This window comes from Triturus cristatus, chromosome 7, assembly GCF_964204655.1.
Source record: "Triturus cristatus chromosome 7, aTriCri1.1, whole genome shotgun sequence".
Taxonomy (NCBI): Eukaryota; Metazoa; Chordata; class Amphibia; order Caudata; family Salamandridae; genus Triturus; species Triturus cristatus.
In genome coordinates, this window is record NC_140590.1 from 559727641 (window position 1) to 559750170 (window position 22530).

General features: G+C 43.1%; 1 pseudogene; it reads right to left on the reverse strand.

Moving 5' to 3' along the window:
- The window catches only part of LOC146810109 (uncharacterized), a 39732-nt pseudogene extending 26827 nt beyond the window's left edge, over window positions 1–12905 (reverse strand).
- Between the last annotated feature and the right edge of the window lie 9625 nt (window positions 12906–22530).

A 22530-nucleotide genomic window follows, 5' to 3' on the forward strand; every position in this document is an offset into this window, starting at 1 on the left:
GTGCTACACTGCTGTAGTGTGTTGACAGAACACACTTGGAAACTCTAGGATATACAGGTAACAAATCTGATTGTAGTGTGCACTGTTCCGGAACAGTGCACACTACAATCAGGTTTCTTACCTGTATATCCTGATTAGCAGGGCCACAGTCAGACTAAGGTCGAAAAACAGTGAAACACCAGCAAAAAGTGAGGGTACCCATGTGAAGCAGATCCTACTCTCCTACAGTATACTAGTAATAGGACACAGAGAAAAGCAATTTTGGTTTTCTTGAAAATGAATTTGTAGCCATGTTAAGTAAATACAAATACAATGTGATCTACTCTGGCGAAATGTATGTTTAAGTCATCATTTGTCAAATATATGTCCAGGAGCGGCCTGCGTAGCTAAGAGCAGAGGGGCGGGGGGGGGGGGGTGGGGGGGGGGGGTTACTTGACAGATGACAAAAAGGGAAAATTAATTATTTAATTTTCCCTCCTCATCATTTGTCGTGTCCCCACTCTGCCCCACAGTTCTTAATTGCACAAGCTGCTACTGTATATGTCACCAACATAGCACAATGCTTCTGCATCAGTATCATGTAGAATTGACATTACTAGGGCAACAAACAATCCTGGACCATTCTTATACCCTTGAGAGAGTCGGCAAAAGTGACGCTGAAAGCCAAGCGTGGAGAAAGCGGTCAAATATCTGATTTCAGGTGCTATGTTTTGGCAGAAAAAAAACATTGGAAAGAATTTTTGTATTTTATATGGACAATCTTGTTTATTAGAGCTGTAACATATGAGTTTTGTTTTGCAAATGTGCATGTGTGACTATTTAAATGTCTGTAGTCTAAGACTATGCAGTAGGAACAATCTGGGTCAGCTACTGGGAACAAAGATTCATTGGAGATATACAGAGTTTAATTACTCCCTGGTACTCGAGTTGTGAGAAAATTTCTCTCACATGAGTTTTGCTTCATGCTTAATTGGATATTGTGGTTGCACTTGCGGGCTGGACCTTATGGGTATAATGTGATAGACGATTCCTTATCCCAGCCAACATATTTGTGGTATAATGCCAGGGCTTACGCAAGAGCCCATTCTGCAGCATATGCTTGTTTAACCTACAGTGGAACAAGCACAAAAAATTATGGTAAAATTACTTTCTCTCCTTTTGAGGCTTGTTTCACAAACTCTGGAGGCCAGTCGACCTCTGCTAAGAGAATGTCATAACTAATGTTAAATTTTCTCAGAATATTACTTTAAAAGTCAGAGTTTTGTCACCCTCACTTTTTAAATTTAATTTATTAAGTCTAGCTGGAGGATACACGCGTTGATCTCGGGTTTCAACTTCTATAAAGTCATCAGGTGCTTTCGAATTCAGAAACTCTTGAAGATTCTGACAAACTATCATGACCTCACCCATGCTGTCTAGCACAGTCACTGCCCACGTCGTGTTTTGAAGGAGAGTTCTCAGTACGTGTGGAAAATGTTGCTGAAATTCCCACAACCTTCTTTTTCTTGAATTGCGGTTTTTGTATGGAAGTTGTTCTTCCTTTCTAGGTCTCGCCTATGCAGCGCACAAGCGCTACTTAGGCGGGGACCTTTTGCAATCGATCTCCACTTTTGGGTAAATGCGTGCACGTTTGCATTGCTTTGTATTGCAACTCGTGCACCTTTGGCTTTTCCCTTGCGGGAGCGAGCATTGGCGCCATCTATTTGTAATATCTTCAAAACAAATGGTGCCGCTGCTCGCTCCCGCAAGGGAAACGCTGTGTGTCTGGTCCCTGTAAGCAAACATTATCGTGTCCATCCACAACGGAAGTTGTAACCGCTTTTTTCCGGTCCAAATACTCCCTCCCTCCACCTGCAGTCCTTATGCGTGTCCATCCACAACTGAAGTTGAAAGCGCTTTTCTTCCGGTTCAAATACTCCCTCTCTCCAAAAAGTCACAACAGAAGGCGGCGGACTTCCTCTTTTTATTGTCAGTACACGCTGGTACCATGTTTCTTTGGGTAGTGTTATTTCAATGTCTACTTGTGTCGTCAGCAGTTCCTACGAGACTTTACTTTCGTTTCTCATGCCGGTTTCTTTTTTGCAGAGTTATATAGCGCAAACTCGACCCGAAGGTACTGGAGCGTTTTATTCGTCTTGCTTGTTACATGAGGACTTACAAACGGTTGTATTTGTGGGTAACAGTGGTACCAGCTGTTGAAGGTGGGGAAGATCTGAAATCAGCCACTGGATGAATAATATCCGCAATTGTTGAGTTGCTGGCCTCTCGTGCGTGCTAGGTTCCCCCGGCAATATATTAAAGCACACTCTGACACAGGATGAATAGTGCTTTACTCACCACGAGGCAAAACCCATCAGGCTTATTTATGAACTTGGCAGTGACGTGTCCACAGCAACCATTAGTGTTAGTAATGGCCCCGTAGGCATGCTTCCATTCCCCACATAGGGGTAGTAGGCAGTATATAAATGCTGCAATACAGTACCACAATGGGTATCAACAGGAGAATATTAAGCACAAATATTGTTTTCTGACATGGGTTGATCCCTTAAAGGACACACCTAACTGGCAAACGCAATGCTCAAGCTAGAGTGCCCAAGATCACACGTTGCCTTACCACAACGCTAGTTTCTTAGCCCAAAAAATCATTGAAAACTAGCAATAAAAGTATTAATCCTATTAATGTCTTTATGGACCAGGTCCTGCCGCCCCCCCCACACACAGACACACTGGTCAAATAAAAATGAGCCCGTTTGCCAGCCCATGGCGAGCATGCACAATTGACAGGGGTCACAGTGAGCGATGGGCATAAACAAGATCACATGGCGCGGCCGCAGACGAGCCCTCAGCATGCATTAATTTTCGCACACCCACTCACTCGCTCTACCCGACACCCGGGCCTTTTCTAGCAGATTCCAGAGCCAAGTACGCGGCACGACAAGCTTGAAAGAAACCACCACAACCCCGGAAGTGACCTTTACACCTAGGTGCGGTGAAGGGGTCCCAAAGTAAAGCGGATAATCTCTTTCCTGCACATATATATATATATATATATATGTATATATATCGCGTATTTACAGACGTTTATCTGAACCCCTTTGTTCAACTCATTCAATGAAATCGGGCACTGATGGGATTTTGGGAAGGAAGGCAATGTACCCAGAAGTGGGTATGGGTCATAAAAGATATATTTGCCCCCTTTAAAAGAGAAAGGAAATCTTCTGAAGTACAGAAGAACTAACGTCTTAGTCAGCCCGTTGGGGCTCAAATCGATCTGCACCTGGATAGTTCTGCAGCAGATAATGCATCGGAGCTAAATAAATGGGGATTTTACACCAATTTAATTGGACTGTCGAGAGAAAAAAACCTCTCTGTTACAAAGTTCTTTAGGAGGGGGGGGACTTTGGAAATCATACAAATTCTGCTTTTCGCAGTCAACGACGAATCAATTCCATTATCATTTTAATTACAAAAAGAGAACTAGTAATACAGTCGCCATCGAATGCCGGGGTTAAAATAGCCAACCAGGATGGTAGTCGGAACTGGCTACTCGCCGTAAAGTGCGCCAACGACTCGTCAGGGGTAGTAAGCGCTATATAAATGCAATTCCCAGTTGCCCTCGTAATACAATAGGCACTACCCTGGGATACGGAAGAACTCCCTTCTCACCCAAAACTGTTTAATATACATTTGCAACAACAGAGGCCAACTGACAGAACACACGACTTACATATAAACACTGCGCAGACAGGATTTACAGACAGCTCTCACCATTAGTTCTGCGAACAAGAAAACCCCACCAAACCCAGACTACCGCTAACCACCAGAAAAAGGCATATTAAAGCCCCCCAAAACTTTTTAAAAAACGATAGCACCAACCCCATTATCACCAAACACCCACCAACAAGGGATGTCAGTTCCCTCTCAAACCATCCTTAGCAACCACATATGACCCTTGTATATGCTAATCCAATGAACAGCCTCGCCCGCACCAGTATGCAGGACTAGAATAAATGGTCATTGTCTTGAGCGCGGCTGAAAACTCGAAAGGACATGGTTTGCATGACAAGTGACAGCGCTACGAAGGCACGCTACTAGCAAAGTAGGCGCAACGTAGGGTAAAAAGTTCTTATCCATGGAACTGCCTCGCAACAACGGACATCTGGAAAACCTGTACATTTTGGCTGCGCAGCTGACTGTGGACAGTACGAACAAGACAGGCTCCAGACAAACTGACCCCAATCCCAACAAGCTTTGGCATAGCCAATAGGTCTCGCATTTGGGACCTTATTAGTGTTTAGCCATGCAACAATTGATGCTGTTGCACCAAGGATATTGCATAACGAAATACTTATAAGGCCCCAAAGGTGAGACCTATTGGCTATGCCAATGCTTGTTTATACTTACATCACACGAGCATCCTTCAGTTTCACTTAGTCTTCTTGTCTGGGCTCTGATAGCCCTCCTCTCGCTCATCATCTGTCTGATGAGAACTGAAGGGAACGAGAAGGACATGTATCAGTATGCTAATACCTAGCAGGCGGTTTAATGTTATCACGGTTACGCAAGTTGTAACGTTTTTTAGGCTGCTCTGGACAACCTCCAAGCAGTTGCTTGGTGCACATAGTAGCACTTGCTTGTTTTCAGCCAGCTCATGAATATGCCTGGAATAGGGGAGTACAAGTAATTCATATGGTGATAAATATGATGAGTATGTGAAACAATTTGGGTATTGATGTTGTGGAGAGGAAAAGACCTGTGCGTAAATGTCCTTTGGGGGCGTATTGATGAATATTGTGATGGGTTGGAGTAATCCTATACAATAGTTAATAAAGAAATGTGGAAGGAAAGGTTTGTTGGGAAAATAGGTTCTAGTCTGGGTCAGTAGACATCCGAGCTGAAGATTTTACTTGGGAAGCAACTAATATGCTTGGGTTTACAAGGTCATTGTTTGAATTCAAAAATAAGAGGACAGAAGGAAAAGTATATTTGGCCACCAAGGGCCAATCTCTTCTGGGTGGGTTGACCAGGGAGTACTTAGCATGATTTTGGATCCTCAACAGCTCAGGACTGTTGATGGTGTTGAGTGAGCACGAAAGCATGAGGAAAAAAGTGGTGGGAGAAGTTTCCCACCGTAATTTCAGGAAAAATCAGCATGGTGGAGGGGTTTATGCATTGTATTGTCCTAAAGGGTGCTGCAAAGTCATCCATACATACGATGAGGAATATTCCTGTGTGAGTACCAGATGAGGTAAACCATAATTTGAGATAATCGTAAAACATGGGAATAATAGAATCGGTGAAACCTTCAGATTTGAGAGACTTAAATGTAAAGATCCTTGTTGATAAATTTCCCTTGCTGAAAATTAATGTAATGTATCCATCTCACAATAGCTCCCTTTGTAACAGGAGTGTCTTTGTTTGCATGTGTGAAGGATATGAAGAACTGTTCTTCTCTACTGATTGTTTTAGTCTTTTGTAGGTATTATATACTTGCCTGTCTTACATCTAAAGTGTGGAAGGATTTTTCAGCCGCGATTTGGGTTGTTGGAAGAAGGCCAATAAGTGTATATCCTGATTGACATGGAAACGTGATACCACCTTTGGTATAAATGTTTGATTTGTTTTTATTACTGCCTCATCTTTGTGTATGTGTAGATATGGTTCCTGCATTGTAAGCACCTGTCTTTTGCTAACTACTCTTATTGGCATGATAGCAATTAAGAAAGCTGTTTTTAGTGTTATATATTTTAGTTCTGCGTTGTGCATAGGTTCAAACAGTGTCTTCATTAATTGTGTTAGTATCAAATTAAGGACCACCTAGGGGTTGGTGCTGTTCTTGGTGTTGTAATCTTATTGGACTCTTCTAGAAAACATGTTACGAATGATGTGGTAAAGAAGCTTTTGTCTATTAGCACCCCACCCCTTGTGTATGCCACTATGTCTATGAGGGAGCGTTTTAGTGATGTGTAGGACAGGTGTCTGTCTAGCAAATGTGTAAGGAATCTGATAACAGTAGCGTCGTATCCAGTACCTACAGGTCTTTTTCTTGTTCCACCCGTGCATGAACCTGTTTCACTTGTCTGTAAAACACTTTCTTGTAGTAGGTCCTCCTACTTCCCTAAGTATTTCCCTAGATCTTGGTGGGAGGTATAGGTGTCCATATTCTATATTTTCAGGAGGCATGCGGCCAGACTCAGGGTTGCAGGCTCTGAATTACATACTGTCCCTTCTGTATTGTTAATTGATGGGTTGAGAGTTTCAGGACTTGTCGCTGTGACATTTCCATCAGGTCTGAGAACCATGTCTGTCCGGCCCACTGATGGGCTGTGAACATTAGTGTCATGAGTTCCTGCTTGTATTTTTGTACCACTTGGGTATCTTATGTACAGGTGGAAAAGTGTAAGCAAAAATCCCTGACCATTTTATCAATAGGGCATTCCCGAACGTATAGGCTGGAAATACTGAATCCCGGATATTGACGGAACAAAATATTGTTGCAACAATATCAAGGGAAAAAATATTAAAAGGTATGTTTCTATGCATTTTCATTACCTAGCTCCACATATACATACTTTAGTGATATATATCTCTCTAAGTTACATAGACATAGAGTTAAGAATAGTAAATCCGTATCTCTCTCTCTGTGCACTTCAATATTTTGTCCCTCATTCTTGCAACAATGTTCTGTCCTGTCGATATTCAGGATTTGATATTTCCAGCCACAATCATTACCTATTGATTGTTGGCAGTAAACTCTGGAGGCAAAGCTTTTGATTTCACATGTGGCGTGTCCCACCAATGAAAAATGTTCCTGAACACCCCTTGTTTTAGCTACCACTTGTGTGTGGTGTTTGCTTGCCTGCTTTATCTGTCTACCTCGGAGTTCTCTGGGTAGGTGTTTTTGCAACTTGTGTCATTTTCCTCTTTCGCGCCCATTTCCAAATGTATTGTGCTAGTTTGGATAGCATGCAAGACTTTGTTCACTCCTGCTTGTTGAGGTAGAACATCATTGTTGTGTTGTCTGTATGAATTAGAACGGTCCTTCTTTCCAAGTGTTTCCGGCTGTCTCGTGTCTGGCCTGTTCTAGTGCTCCGTTATCTTATTGGGAATCTCTCGGCGATATATAAAATGGCCACAGTGCGTATTTATTTATTTAATTTATTTATTTAATGCGTTTTTATATAGCGCGGACTTTACCCGAAGGTGTCAGAGCGCTTCACAATAGGAGCAGAAATGATACATAAGGAGAAAAATTACAAGTGACATGTTACAAAATCAAGCGTTACGGTCCATGAGGCAATATGCGCCTTTACTAGGTACTGGGAGGGATCTGTGGCAAGTTCAGCTGTCCCCGAATTGCTAAAGTCTGTTTGGTGGTTTTAATAGTTAATTTGACTGTACTGTACTGGATTGTATATTTCGGTACAAATAAAACCTGCTGCTGTAATTTTTAACGACTGTATTTTGCTGCTAAACTGAATACGAATGAATGTTATTTAAATAGATTTTTAAGTGGTATTTAAGATCTCTTCAGTACGTTTTTCTCGCGCTATCCACTGACTTCAAGTGTTAGCTCAGCCTCCAACATTTTTGGATGATTGGGCAAAACGGAGGGAGAAACTGATACTCTGGTGAGGGAAAGGTTTCCGGGAGGTGGGCTTGGTCGGGACACAGAGCAACGCCATCTTGTGTCTGGCGTATTCTAGTAATTTGTAATCTTATCAGGAGGAGTCTTTCTCCAATATATAGAAGGCTGCAGTGCTGACCCGCCGCTGGTGCGCCTAAGGCAAGCCTGTTTGCGCCGTCCGTGTCCTGACCACAGCCACCACCAGCCACTATGTTTGGTTTTGCTGCCGAAGGTGTGTCAATTAGGACCCCTTATGTCAGGGGAACTAATAGGTATGACGGGGAGACTCTAAGGGGTGCAGTCCCTTCTTGTTAGATTATGCTGGCGTTATCACATGTAGCAGGTGTAAGAATAGCCTTTACCCCCTGAACCATCAGGTCAATCACAGGGCAGACTCCAATAAGAGTCAAACACAGTTGAAGGCAGCGTTGATTAAAGTTCGACTTTTCACAAACACGCTCTAGGTATTTATGACTTGTTAAAAGACGAGTCTCAATGTGTTATTTATGACAGAAACCTGGATGAGAGAGGACGCCTGTACTGATTCGCAGTTAGCCATACCTGAGACCTATGTAGGTGCACATTTAGATAGGGTGGGAAGTAGAGGAGGCAGGGTAGCAATTGTTTATAAAAGGATTTATAACTGCAAAACGTTTAAAATAGATGGGCTGATAGGAGCAAATGTTTTGGGCTTTAGCATATCCATTGATGGACAACATTCTCTTTCTGGGGCATTGATTTACCATCCTTCGGGATATGCAGGAGATTTTCTTGCATCCCCTGACCAAGTATTAGCCCAGAAATATATTTCCTATGCCAACCTCACCATGATTGGTGATTTTAACATTAATTTGATACGGCAGAGGGCCCCTTAACTATGCATTTAGCAGGAACGCTAGCCTCTTAATTTAGTGTGAGCTACTACCAGCCCCACCCTTAGAGCTGGCCATGCTATCGATCGGATATTATCGAATGTGTCGATAAACTGTTAGCTCCCACAGTCAGTGACATGGCCAGACCATTTCCTACTGCCTTTTCTTTTTGCATTTCGTGTGTCAGGGGTCCTAAAGGCACCACGACTCTCCCAACCACCAAATGAAAAAAGAGGCTGGAATAAGGCCCCTAAGACTGACTTAAGGAACACTCTGCTGGATTCAAAACCAGCAATCCCAGATTCTGCTGTGGAGGGGAACACAGTCATTAATTTTTAGCTTAGGAGGGCAGCTGATTTTGTAGCTCTCATTATGGCTTCTGAAAAGGCAACTACTTCCCACTCAGGACTTGCAGGATTTGACTTAGGAAAGAGCAGCGTGCAAAAAATTGGAAAGAGACTGGCGGCGATACTACCAAGAATCAGATAAAGCTCACTACAAAACGGACCTGAAAGACTACCATAAAAAATCTTAAGAGGTCTTGCAGCACCTTTTACACGCAATGCATTAAGGAGGCTGACAATGACGGGAAGGAGATTTTTTAAATTTTACAGACTCTAAATTAATATCCCCCCGTTGGAACCTAGCTAGTCTCTATGCGCCCGTCTCAGTGACTTTTTTGATGATAAAGTCCTCAAAATTCTGTCTAATCTAATGGGGGTGAATAACGCTCCTGGGGACTTGAAATAAGAGACTTAGCAGGTCCAAACAATTGTCATCCTTTTAGGCCCTGTCTTGGGAGGAAGCGACTGCCTCCTTTGTGAACTGCAAGTCTAGGTCTCCAATGGATCCTATACCTCCTCATATCCTGAGGTCCATTTTGGATATTATTGCCCCATTATATCGGGAGCTATTTGCCATCTCCCTCCATTCAGGTGTAATACCAAAGGACTGGAAAAGAGCGAATGTAGTTACTCTGCTCAAAAAGATTAACACTGACCCTGAATCCCTGGCTAATTCTAGGCCAGTCTCTCTGCTCCCAGCATCCTCAAAGATTTTTTGAAAGGTTGGAGAATCAACAACTTACCGCCCTCATGACTTAGAACAACTTGCTCCATCCTACTCAATCAGGGTTTGGAGCCCACCACAGCACCGATACCACATTTTTAGAGGTTTCTGAATCCATCAAAACCAGCCTAGACTGTGGCCTTTATGTCACTTTGGTGCTTTTTGACTTGCCAGCTGTGTTTGATACGGTAGACCATAACATCTTACTGTACAGGTTAGAACATCTGGGTGTGACAGGCTCTGCCCTAAGTTGTCTGGGCTCCTTCTTTGAGAGACGTGAGCAGGTGGTTTGGATGAAGCCGTGTGCCTCAGGAGCAAAAAGGTTGAAGTGTGAAGTGCTGCAAGGCTCCTCCCTAAGTCTGACATATGTCATCTCTGGCATACTTGGTTGAATCATTTACCATCAAGGTCATCTCTTATGTGGATGATACCCAACTCCTGCTCACGTATGATGGGGATTCCATAAATGCCAAGGCTGCATTTGCGAAGTGTATGGCAGTGCTTCTCGACTGGCTGAAGGCCAATAAATTGCAGTGCAACCCTGACAAAACGGAAATCTTGCTGTTTGGGTGGAATGCCCTTCAAGGAGGAGTAAGAGATTGGCCCAATGCGTTCACCCTCCACCCCATCCAACGGCGGTGGCTAGGAATCTGTGTGTCATGTTTGAATCCCAACTTTTGTTTGGGGCACAGATATCGGCAGTAGTGAAAACATGCTTCTGGATCTTTCGCCTGCTGAAGAAGTTCCTTCACCTGCTTCCGCATGATGCCCAAGTCACAGTGATCAGGCCACTGATTCTTTCAAGGCTGGACTACGCAAACGTGTTATATCTGGGCCTCTTGGAATATCGGATTCAGCGGTTACAAGTTATGCAGAATATGGCTGTCCGCTTACAGAATAAAATACAGAAATATACATCAGTATCATTATTTTGGGAGAGACTTCATTGGCTGCCTGTTTGAAAACAAACGGCCTTTGTACCTTTTCATTTTTAAAACAAATTTTATTAAGCATTTTCATTTTCCATCTTACATTGTGGCATTATGGTAACATCCTTTAGTGAATTTCAAGCTATGACACACTCGTATACCAACTATCAACTCATCTGCTAGTCTGCAGTTTAAGGCAAGAGGAACAGCACAAGAGTGTATTTTTCCCAACATCTAGCTGGTTGATAATCTCATGGTCCATTACTGTCCAAATCAATGTATAGCAAAGTCCACATCTTGCTGCTATCTTACCCATGCAAAACAATCAACTGTCCCCTTTCCTTCACCCCTCCTGCTAGGCGTGCCATGATAGAAGTTGGTGCACCCCTACAGGGTGCAATATTCTAATAATCTGGATTAGTGAGCGAGTTTGGCTCGCGGATTCCATCCCCATTCAAGCCTCTCCAATGACTCTTACTGGGGTTATTGCTGCCCTGAAGGTCTGGGGTTCATGGCCTAGTCATTACCTTACTTGAAGCCTTATGGCATCTCCTGCCTCGTACGAATTGGCTTCTGGGTGTCTTAGTAGTGTCACAGGTGCTTTGCATGCCCTGGCTGCTTCCTGGGACCCCGAGCAATTCTAGTCTCTCTCAGTCGCACCACTCCTTCATAATCTGCCCATCGTATGAGCTCTCTCTTCCATCCGTCTGCCCTCAGGCCCCCTTAGGACTTTTAATGCCTAGTAATCTCTCTCTTGGCTAACAACAGTTCCAGGTCTTGAAATGTGCATGTTATCTTCATTTTGGCTGTATGAGGAAACCAGTGCAGGAGACAGTACCCTGGGGTTTTGGTCACTTCCCTCCCCGTCACCTCTGTTTACACTGTCGTCACCTCCCTCCAGAAGTTCTCCAACTTTGGGCAGCTCCAAAGCATGTGCAGAAATTTGGCCCAACCTCATTGCAGCGGGGAATTTAGCAGTTTGTGTCTCAAAGTATCTATTTATGCCCGCCAGTGTGAGGTACGCTCAGTGAAGGATGTAAAAATGTATTAGTTGAAACTGCATTCCTGGAGATCAGAGTTGTGAGTTCAAGTAGGCCGTCCCATATTTTCTCCTCTATGAGTTTCCCCAGATCTTCTTCCCATCTCAATCTTACGTGTTGGAGTGCTGGTGAAGCGTCTTTCCGAAGGCGCTGGTATAAGCAGGTAACCACCTTGAATGTCCCAGATGCAGTTACGACATACTGACACCCTCCTGAAGGTGGTGGTTCAGAAAGGCCCCTTTACCAGTGCTTACGTATCACTGCTGTGAGAGCTTTGTGTAGCAGGAAATGACCTCATGGCACATCAAATTGTTCCTGAAATTAATCAAATGGTAATAGTAACCAGCCTTCAAACAGCATGCCAACTGTGGTCACTCCTGCTGCCACCCATGCCTCCAATCCTCTCCAGTTTCCCCTATGCGGTAACTCCCTACAACAGTCCAGTGGGATCTCTGGAGCGTATGGATATCTAATTTTGTACCTCTGTAGGCTTCTGGACCAGCATTTGCTAATGACTTTAATTTCGGTGGTGTCCTCTCTACCCCAAGTGGGTACATCATCATGCTTGATAGCAAGCTAAGGCTCGGACTGCATCGTCCAGGGAATTAATTCTTCACACCCAGCTAGCCACCCTCTTCATGAACCATTGCAACTGCACGGCCAGGTAGTAATATTCGAAGTGCCAGCCCACCCGCAGCCTTAGGTCTCAAGAGGGTGGGTAATGCCACTCTATGTCTTCCCACCTCCAGACGAATTATGTCACTAAGGATTGCAAGTGGTGGAATGTTCCCATCGGAATCCATATTAGTAGTACCCCAAACGGGTACAAGAGCCATGGCAGGTTCACCATTTTCAGCAGGGCACTCTCCCCATCACCGATATGGGCAGGTTCCCCACAAAAGTCCAGATTCGATTTAAACCCCCTTACAGCTTTACCTATGTTACCCTCCCGAGAGACGCAAGTAATTCTCTTGCTCCGTCAAAGCCTTCTCTCACGTTTCGGAGGAATAAATATAGGCATCAGCGTATAACGCTATATGCTGAGGCCGGCCCTATACCTCCAGGCCTCTTTATGGGATCCCGGTTCTGGCCCTAGCAGCCAGTGGCTCCATAGCCAGAGCGTTCCCCTATTCACTTGGTAGCTGTCCAATATTAATCTTCCCATCTGGACTCTAGCCCTTGAGTCTGAATAGAGCAAGTTAGTCCACTACACGAAGCCCTGTCCCAGCCCAAATTTCAGCATCACCTGAAAGCGATATGGCCATTCCAAGCTATCGAAGGCTTTTTCAATTTCAACTGTGAAGATGACAGCCTCCTCTTTGCAGTAGGAGTCTGCTTCCAATATGCGCAGTAGCCTCCTGATATTCATTGCTGTGTTGCAGCTGGGTATGAGCCCTGCCTGGTACGGGTGAACAAGACCCGTCAAGTGGGGTAGGAGACGCGTAGCTAAGATTTTACTCAGAATATTATAATCCAGGTTGAGCATGGAGAGTGGTCTGTAAACTGCCTTGTCAGTTGCTGATTTCCCTGGTTTTAATATGGGGATAATCTATGCCACCCTTGTGGTACCCGGTAGTCTCCCACCTTGCTTCACTTGGTTATATATTTCAACCAGGTGTGGCCCTAGTAAGTCGACATACATAAGGTAGAACTCAACTGGTAAGTCATCCGTGCCAGGGGTTTTATTCCTAGCCATTGCCTTAATAGCGGCCCGAAGTGGCCTTTGTACCGTAACAAAATAATCAAGGAATACAGCCCTGAAAGACCCCTGTGTTCCAGCAAAGTTGGATTAATTGTGGTTACCCATTTTCAAAGGCAACGAAGGGGAGGCTTTTCCTTCACTGTTAAAACAGTTGGTATGTAGAATCAGCTTCCTGAACATGTGAGATTGATTTAGGATTAAATACAATTTTGAAAAAGAGCTTGAAACTCTCCTACTTCGACTCCAGTGCAGACAGGAGACCACTGGTCCTTGGCTCCAGTCCACTTTCAGCTGCCTAAACAGTGCCAGGACACTCTGCGTAGCTGTGTCCTATAGAAGAACCCATCATTCATTCATTCATTTCTGAAAGTCTTTCAGGGCTAAAAAGAGGGTCTTGTGTTCCAACTTTTTTGTGTGCTTTTATGGGGTCACCTGTTGCTTACGTGCTCCTTATGTGGGTTGTGTCTGGTGTAATGATCACCGAGGTAGTTAGAGGTTTGAAGTGTCTTCCCACTGTAATGTTTGCATTCCACCACTGCATTTCCTTTTGTACCTTTTCTGTGACAACCACTAGATCGTCCCAACTCCCCATTGCCTGTTACCATTTACTGTTGAAGCCACTGTTGTAGTGGTCTCATGTGCAACCTCTGTTTGGATACCAAGGGAATTTAGGAAACCCTCATGCACAGCATCTTTCCCACTGTCCTCACTGACAAACGTTGATCCTTCTGGTAAAGGCGAGCTGGGTCTACTATTCAGTCTTGGAAAGGCATTTGCCTTTTCTGAGTTCAGGATTGCACCCAGAAAGTAATTTTCTCTTTCCAGTTCTGGTGATGATTTCTCGTATTTGATGGAGAACCCCAATTTGCGGTGAGTCGTTATAACTGTGTTTATTTTGTTTTTGTCTGGTTGAACATCTGTGCCTTTACTAGCCGTTCAGTATGGGATACACATGTAATCCTCTTCTAAGATGCCTGCCGCAATGGCTAGACAATTTGTAAACACTCTTTGTGCTGATTTTATTCTGAACAGTAACACCTTGGACTGGAAGTGTACTTTGTCTGCTACAGAAGTGAGGTATTTTTGGTGCAACCTGCTCATTCGTATATGGAGGTATACAATCTTGAGGTCTAAAACTGCCACGTAGTCTCCTCTTTGTGTGCGAGGGCTGAGCTCTCACACTGATATCATCTTGAACATTTGTGTCTTTATTGATCTGTTAAGTGCCTGCAGATCTGGTATGGAGATTAGTGTCTTGTCCAACTTTGGTGTTTAGTAGGTTTTGTATACTTCTTGGTGTTTTTATTTTTGTGGTACCAGTTCTATTGCCCTTTTGCTTATGAGGTCTTTGACTTCCTGTTACAAGTGTATCATTTCTTCCTCGCTGATATTATTTGTGGCTTTATTGTAATTTGGGGACTCTGATGGATGACAACTTGCAGCTGGAGTCACAAACCAGTAAAACAGTTAGCACGTGTTTCTCCCTGCTTAGAGCTCTACGAACGTTTTTGCCGCTCTTGCCTGCTGCCACAAGATCACTAGTCGTGAGATGTGTGATTTTGAGCAGGCTGGATTACTGCAAATCACTGTACTTGGGTGCTTCAAAATCAAGGATACAGAGGTTGCAAAGGATCCGGTCAATTGCAGCCAAATTAGCTCTGAACAGACAGCGTAGTTCCTCAACGTCTATGACCCTGAAGGACATTCATTGGCTGCCAGTTCATCAGAGGATACAATTTAAATCCCTCTGTGTTGTGTTCAGAGCAGTACACGGAATGGGCCCAGAACCCCTGCAGAGGAAATTCACCTGGTATGCCCCTATGAGAACTCTTCGCTCAGCAAATGCAAACCTAATGAACACCTCAAAGTTTAGGAAAATGAAGTCTGATGGCAGAGCCTTTGGTGTGGCAGCCTCACGGCTATGGAATGAACTTCCCGCAGACATCAGGCAAATCCATTCTATGCTTCCATTTAGGAAGAGGCTGAAGACCTGGCTGCTTCCTAGGTAGAAGTAATCTGAGCTATGCTTTCCCGGACAAATCGTTTATAGGTACCAGTTTTCAACTCGGCATGCTAAGCATCAGGCTACCCGAAGGGTGACAGTATGCGCTATATTAGATTCTCTTACATTACATTACATGTATGTAGTGGTTCTATGCAATAACCACGTCAGATAACATTTAATATCCATTGGTTGGGGTGATCTTTGCCCATTACCATCCAAAACCTCCAATTCTCCCCCCCCCCGCCCCCAACGGTAACTTGTATAGGAGGGTGGCTTTGGGTAGTCATTTTGTGGAGAGTAACCCCCTCTTTGGTTACTCTTCTTCCTCGAAAGGCATGACGTGAGGGAAAGCTGTCCTGCCATTGTGATGATGTTGGCGTGGGAGCACTCGGTTGTGCGAAGGTATTATATATTGTTGTCAACTTCTTCCCCCCTCGCGGGTATACTTTTCCTTTGAGCCAGGGCTCTGTGAAAAAGACCCATGCATTGTAAGGACCCCATTGCCTTTGTCTCATTGTCATTCTTCCTGCGCTGCTGCTCTTTACCCACTATTTCACGAGACTGTCTTCCTTGATAGGCATATTGCTGGAGCAGGGTTTTCTACTTAAACCCAAACATCAGTTTGTATTTTTGTATGTTATAATTAAAATTACTAATGATTAATTATTAAGTACTAAGTTTGTTGAGTTTTTTTATTAACCAACCTTATTAATGAAAGAACTATACGTGGGAATGCAATTGCATGGCTAAATTAATAAGTGAACTAAGTTGGTGAGCAAATTAATTAAATAAGTGTGGCTTATGTGTTATTCGTTATGTGATTGCGCTTTTAAATAATATGCATTAATGCTTTTTTATGGTGCAAATGGCTAGATAAATACATACACATAAGGGTATTAGTGGGAATTAACACTGTATAATCAATACAATGTAGTAACGTTGTCTTGTGTTTCTTTTTAATTAAGTTGTCCATTATGGCCTGCTAAGAAAATGGCCGACATCTACAGCCTGCATTTGAGTAGATGAAATTTGAAGAGAGGCCTCGCTGATTGTGACCTCGGCCTCTGCTTGAACTAAAGAAAAGCCATGAAAAGAAAGATGACAACTCTGGGATGACCGCCAGTTATCCTTGGTAGAGAACATTTGTCACAAATGAACATTTTTGATAAACTTGTGGTGGCTTCACTGCAAGTGATACAATTCCGGAGAAAGACATCCGAGGATGTTACGAATTAGTTTGGACTTCCTATTTCCTTGTTTTGAATTTCGAGATATCCAAGAGCGGAGATTCTTCTAATGTTGCAAGATGACATCCTTTCCTGCTTAACGGACGCTTTAGAGTTTGTTTGTAACTTTTAGTATGTAAATTTTAGTATAAATATTACTAGACTAGAGAGGGTCTGTGGCTACTTCTTCCTGAACTTATGCTCAAGAGGACCGATGCTGACTGAGAGGACGGTGACTCTACATGACAGCTTGAGAGACTTTAATTCTTTGCCGAGAGACCTGTCCTGACTTAGAAAACGACATTTAGCCAGAATAGGTAAATATGAGAATAATGATCTTGCAAATTAAGTGGCTTTTCATATGAATTAATTTAGATAAATCATTCTTGTTTGAATTACAGTGTCGGGTGATTATTTCTTTGTCATGTTATTGAGATCTCAGATGTGTTTAATTATGTTTATCAAGACTCAAGATAATTCAATTTGGTTGCATTGACCTCAAATTAGGTGCAGATTGATTAAAAAGTTCTCTCTTATATTCAGTACGGATAGGGTAATAGAATGAATGTTGGTGTAATGGGCCCCACCAGCGTATGATGAGTGTATGTGCGCATGACTGTGAAATTACTTTGTCCGTGGAAGTAGGGAGAATTTATAAGCTTTGATCTGCAGCTTTGATCTTGTCGAGTGGTATAGGCAGGTTGATAGGTTTGTGAAATTGTCAAAAGTGCTGTGGATTGACCTGAATAGTCTGTTTGATATAATTGTTCCAGCAGACTTGTGGGCAAAGTGTAAAATAGTCATAGATTGGCCCACTAAAGAATATCAGAGAGATCCAAAGACAGGAGCTCCAGACCCGGAGGTTATGAAGAAATACGAACAGGTCATAGTGTTCTTGAAGAATAAGGTACCTCCAAAAGAGACAGATTGGGTTAAGATAGATCGAATACATCAGGAAGTAAAATAATCAGTTCATGCCTTTTATGAAAGGTTAATACTGGCTTTTAAACAGTTCAGTGGAGATGAACATCTGGGTGATAAGGATTTGAGTCATTTTGTATACAGATTTGTATATGGTTTGCGACCTGAAATCAGTGAAATGATACGTGAGCACACAGTTGATTGGCAGAGTAAGAAGATTGATGAGATCTTGAGACATGCGAAATACTTCAGTGATGAAAGTGAGGCGAAACAAAGAAAGCTGAAGGAAAAAGCGATGTGGGCACAAGTGAAGGTTGCAGAAAGACAAGAAGCACAGCTGGTTGAACAAGCAAATAATCCAGGAAATAGGCCCAGATATGGTACAGGAAAAGGAAAGGGGAACATTGAGGAGGCGAAGAAAACATTTCCGTGCCACAACTGCGGAAAATTAGGGCATTGGAGATCCGAGTGTACGAATCCACCATTAGTGAATAATGATAATCAATCCTTGAATCAACAGGTGCAGAACGAGGGGTGTAATCATCCGCAGCAACAGCAGAAGGTTGTCAAGCAGCAGAATCAAGAGCCAAAACCGCCTTTGCCACAGAACAGAGGATCCCAGAAATACAATCAAGACTCGGGATTCTACAATGAGGAACAGGTAAACAAACCAAGACGTACAAATCCAGTTCAACAATACTGGCTAAAGAATGAGGGGAGTGAGTCTGAAGGGGACTTCTGACGGTGCCGAAGAGAGGAGGAAGAGTGCATACTTGGAGCAACTCTAGAAATAGACCAGGCAGGACCATTTGTAGATGGGAAAATAAATGGAGAAAGTGTTACTTTTTTAGTAGACACAGGTGCGACGAGATCAACTGTCAGGTCAGCAGATATAAGAAATCTTCCTCTCTCGGACGAAGCAATCCAAGTGGTTGGTGTATCTAATACACAGATTAGGACTCGTTTTACTGAACCAGTAAGGGTAAGGATAGGGAAATTTTCAGATATGCACAGGTTCGTAGTGTGTGACACTAGTCGAGTGAACTTGTTAGGTAGGGATTTGTTGTGTAAAATGAATTGCACAATTTTTTGTACTCCGGATGGAATAGCATTTGAGACACCGGATGAGGATGTCTTATACAGAGTAACTCTAGGTAATAGAGAAGATGAGATTGTTGGAACATATGCTGTATTTAATCCAGATGACTTGCCTCAAGAATTGAGACACACAGTAAAAGCAGCAGTTTGGGATTTTACTGGAGAGGATGTGGGATTGATGGATAATGTAGATCCAGTAAAGATTACAGTGAAAGAGGGAATCTCTTATCCTAATATCCCACAATACAGATTGACACCAGAGATAATTGAAGGAATAACACCTATAATTGACAAAATGATTCAGCAGGGAGTCTTGAGAGAGTTACTCAGTAGCCCATGTAATTCACCTATAATGGGACTGAAGAAACCTAATGGGAAGTTCAGAATAGTACAAGATTTGAGAAAGGTTAACAACATTGTGGTATCATGCTGTCCTATTGTGCCAAATCCATCAGTGATTTTGTATCAGATTCCCCATGATGCTGAATGGTACACAGTAATTGATTTGTGCCATGCTTTCTTTTCAATTCCATTGCATCATGACAGCCAGCCGATTTTTGCATTTCGATTTGGCCAGCGTATTTTGGCATGGTGCCGAATCCCACAGGGGTATACAGAGAGTCCTTCAATATTCAATCAGTTACTGAAGAAATCCTTGGAAAGTCTGACCATGCCTGAAAGCTCAGTACTAGTACAATATATCGATGACCTACTTGTGGCATCGAAGACACGTGAAGCCTGTGAAGTAGATACCATAGCTTTATTGAATCATCTGGCTGATGGAGGATTAAAGGTATCTCCAGCCAAATTGCAATTTTGCAAGAAAGAAGTACATTATCTTGGACACAATATTGAAAAAGGTCTAAGAAAAGTGACCATTGACAGGATCAAAATCATCAGAGGAATGAGAGCTCCAATGACCCAGAGAGAAGTGAGAATGTTTCTGGGAATGGTAGGTTATTGTCGTCAGTGGATAAGTAACTTTTCCCTGATAGCAAAGCCACTAATCAAATTGACCAAAAGTGAAGTAAAAGACCCATTGGAATTGAATGCAGAACAAATGGCAGCATTTGAAGAATTAAAGAACAGATTATGTGAAGCCCCTGCTCTAGGAATGCCAGACTATGAAAAGGAGTTTGAGCTATACTGTAGTGAGAGGAATGGATGTGCACTTTCAGTGTTAATCCAGAAACATGGACGTCTGAGGAGGCCAATTGCGTACTTCTCATCAACACTTGACCCAGTAGCTGTGGTTTTACCAGGTTGCCTGAAAGCAGTAGCTGCTACATGCAGAAGCTTGGAACAGAGTGAGTGTATAATAATGGGATATCCTGTACGGGTGTTCGTACCTCATGATGTGGCGATTCTTTTGACAAGAAGCAGAACTCAATATATGTCACATAGTCGGCTGACTAAATATGAGAAAATCATTCTGGGAGCATCAAATGTGACTCTTGAGAGATGTGTGAATGTGAATCCAGCAACACTGTTGCCAGATGCTGAGAATGTGAGTGTGAGAGATGATGTTGATCATGATTGCTTGGATGTGCTTGATTACTGTACAAAACCGAGACCAGACATAAGAGATCTGCCACTGCCTGAGAGTGATCATGTGTTGTTTGTGGATGGATCATGTCTGAGAACAGAAGAAGGTGTGCTGAGTGCTGCATATGCGGTGTGTAAAGTTTCAGAAGTTATGGAAGCTTCACCTTTGAAAGGAGTTAAATCTGCTCAGGTAGCGGAATTGGTGGCACTGACAAAAGCTTGCAAGATTGGAAGAAATGTGAGAGTGACTATAATGACTGATAGTCAGTACGGATTCGGAGTTGTTCATGATTTTGGCCAGCTTTGGCTACAGAGAAGTTTCCTGACCTCAAGTGGAACTCCTATAAAGAATGCTGAAGTGATTGGGAAATTGCTTGAGGCGATACAGCTGCCTAAAGAGTTAGCAGTTGTAAAATGTGCTGCTCATGGACAAGGTGATGATTTTGTTACTCTTGGAAATAGGTTTGCAAATGACATAGCACAGTATTGTGCAAAGAACAATCATTCCATTAACAGGGGAAAAGAGAAAGAAATGTCTTTTTGTTCTGTGATGTTTACTAACGTGATGGAAACATGGGAAGAGGTGAGGCAGTTGCAGGATGAAGCAGGAGATGAGGAAATGAAAGATTGGATCAAGGCAGGTTGTGCACCAAGAGAAAAGGATCATGTATGGATCTATAGGGATGGAAGACCAGTCATGCCAAATGCTATGTTGTCAACAATGGCGAGAATGTATCATGGCCAGGGACACTTGGGGAGGGATGCTATGATTAGATCCTTTAAACAGACCTGGTACAATGCAAAGTTCAGGCTGATAGCAGAGAGCATCTGTCAAAGATGTTTGATTTGTCAGCAATTCAATCCTGGAAAGAAAACTGTGGTGAGCCTAGGAACAGTAGGCAGGGAGGGAGGTCCCTTTACCAGAATGCAAATAGATTTCATTGAAATGCCCCAAGTCAATAGATTGAGGTATGTTCTAGAGGTAGTCTGTTTGTTCTCAAGGTGGGTGGAAGCATATCCAACTAGGAGAAATGATGGAATAACAGTGGCTAAGTTGCTGTTAAGAAAGTTGATTCCTAGGTACGGGTTCCCAGTGACAATTGAGTCAGATAGAGGAGGACATAATGAACTCATGAGTTTAATTTGTGAACCATTGAGTATACAGCAGAAGCTACATTGTGCATACCGACCAGAGGCTTCTGGCGTTGTTGAACAGATTAACGGTACAATCAAAAACAGAATTGGCAAGATGTGTTTAGCCACTGGAATGAAATGGCCTGATGTCTTGCCTCTAGTGCTGATGACTATTAGGTGTACTCCAGACAGAACTACGGGGTTGAGTCCACATGAAATAATAATGGGACGTGCAATGAGACATGCATTCGTGCCGGTCAACAAGCTGATGACTATAACTGATGACATGAATTTGGATTACTGTAAAGGCCTGGCTGACGCAGTTCATTCTGTGTTTCACCAGGTTGGAGAAGATGCCACCACACTTGAAAAGAAGGCAGCCTATGATCTGAGCCCAGGGGACTGGGTGAGAATAAAAGTGCACAGAAGAAGAAATTGCTTGGTTCCAAGGTGGGGAAGGCCAAGACAAGTCATTCTGACTACGACGACTGCTGTAAAGTGTGCTGGAGTGAAGAACTGGATCCATGCAAGTCATACTCTGAGAGTTCCAAATCGAAAGAATGGGACTGGGAAAGAATACTTTGAAGAGTCAGATTCCAGTGATGATGCAGACACTGAAACAGTGAGAAGAAAAAAGAATCCTGAAAGGGGGGAAAGAGAGTCAGAAAGAGAGTCAGGAGATTATTTTTTCTTACCAGAAGAAGTTTCAAGAGGAACATTACGAACCTCAGAAGAGAGTTCAGATTCTGGAAAATTGCCTGAAGTTCTAACTAGCAGTGGAGAAGATAAAGAGAAAGAAAGAAGAGAAAAGAGCGATTCCACAGAGACTATACCTGAGACAAATGAGGAAGTTGAGAGAAATCAGTAGGGTCAGAAGAAGATAGAGAGGGACAGATTGCGGAAGGACCCCGAGGAGGTGTAGGGAACAATTATGATGAGCTAGGTGAAGGGACAAATAGACAGCAAGAAGATTGCGTGTTGGAGACCCGAGGAGGGACAGTAGTAGGGAAATCGCAACTGGTGGAAAAGAAGATTGTGGAAAAAGAGAGAATTGTTGATGAACAAGAGGCAAATGAGACCTAATCGGATGAGAGTGGGAATGAGGTACCAGAAGGTCGAGTTCTGAGAAAGAGAACTTGGATTGGAGAAAGGAAAAATAAAGAAGTAAAACAGAAGAGAAATGTAAAAGGAGATCTTTGGCCTAACAAGATAAAGAGGCTGAGATATTGATTAACACGAGTTAACTCATCGAAAGCTGAACAGGTGAACGAGGTGTCGAGCCAAAATCAAGCAAAAGAAGAGGAACGAAAAGAACCAAAGGAACCAGAGGAAATCAAGAGAATTAGAAAGCCTAACCAGAAGT